The sequence below is a fragment of the Triticum dicoccoides genome, chromosome 2A (assembly GCF_002162155.2).
Source record: "Triticum dicoccoides isolate Atlit2015 ecotype Zavitan chromosome 2A, WEW_v2.0, whole genome shotgun sequence".
In the NCBI taxonomy this organism is placed as follows: Eukaryota; Viridiplantae; Streptophyta; class Magnoliopsida; order Poales; family Poaceae; genus Triticum; species Triticum dicoccoides.
Window position 1 is genome coordinate 443,567,129 of NC_041382.1, and position 1,697 is coordinate 443,568,825.

Sequence of the window (1,697 nt, forward strand, 5' to 3'; positions counted from 1 at the left end):
CGAGTACCACTACCATCGCGTGGATCCGCCAAGACCGTGGAGTAAACGAATAAGTACCCCTACGCGCGAAGACGCCAAGACTGTTTCGGGATTCACCAAGTACCACTATGGCCGGAGACCTCGACGCCCGACGCCTAAAACAATCACCGAACCGGAAATAACGCCAAGTACTAGGTCAACGAGGACCCCAAGTTCGTCTTCTGCCGTCTCCGAAATCGCCAAGTACCACGACGATACGAGAACAACTACCGTCGATGTGCATTTTGCCAAGTACCACTACCGTCGACCCTCAAAGACTCCGTGGACATCAAGTTCTCGCCATACCCATGAACATCTACGGAAACTTGTGAGACTAAGAATGTGAACGACTACCATCGCCAAGTACCACTACTTCCCACGACGATCGTGAACGACTACACCGCTTGACCCGAACCGTTCCGATAACGCATGCTTCGAAGGTATAACCCTGAGACGACAGCCCGTGGATGAATGTTTGTGTGATGTATGAGATGCACGTGGGTTGCTCCGTGTCCGTAGTGTCTCTCGCTTCCATGCCATCGACTCATGGGACACCCGGTATCCGGGAGCGCCCCTCCATCTTTTGCACGCATCCGCACACCTCTCCTTTGCATCGGTATCTCAATCGAGTTACTGGAACCGGAATGTTGCCGTGGCACCGTTTTCGTTATCGTTGTCGTGGCACCCCCTTTCCTTTCCACCACGGTGACAAATGCTTCATAATGCTCTTATCAATATTTTCATAAGACTTGCATAAAACTTGTTCATGTCATTCGCATCATGATAATAACATTTAAATGTTTAAAAATTGTTGTTGCACCAAATTGCTAAATGCATATGGGGATTTACCGGATTCGTTATTTGTTATATCCGACCCCATTTAAATTGTTTAGATGGTGTAGTTTTTTTATGCCTCACCTCTTGCCATGTTTAACAACATTTAATATTGTTGGGTACATAACCGAGAGAGAACTAAATAAGTCATGTGGTGTTTTGTCAATATGCAACTCGTTCCATATTGATCTCCACTTAATTTGTAGGATTGTTTGTGCTCTTTGCCATGCCATGCATATTTAAACCGGACATGCATCATACTTGATTGTGCATCATGCCATGTTTATGTGATGGTTGTTTACTATGTTGTGTGCTTCTTTCCGGTGTGTGCTTCTTCGGGTTGGTTCCGATAACGTCGCGTTTGTGAGGACCCGTTCGACTACGCCCGTTTGTCTTCTTCATGGACTCGTTCTTCTTCCTTGCGGGATTTCAGGCAAGATGACCATACCCTCGAAATCACTTCTATCTTTGCTTGCTTAGTTGCTCGCTCTTTTGCTATGCCTATGCTGCGATACCTACCAGTTGCTTATCATGCCTCCCATATTGTTAAGCCAAGCCTCTAACCCACCATGTCCTAGCAAACCGTTGTTTGGCTATGTCACCGCTTTGCTCAGCCCCTCTTATAGCGTTGTTAGTTGCAGGTGAAGATTGGAGTTTGTTCCATGTTGGAACATGGTTATTTTGTTGGGATATCACAATATCTCTTATTTAATTAATGCATCTATATACTTGCTAAAGGGTGGAAGGCTCGGCCTTATGCCTGGTGTTTTGTTCCACTCTTGCCGCCCTAGTTTCCGTCATATCGGTGTTATGTTCCCGGATTTTGCGTTCCTTACACGGTTGGG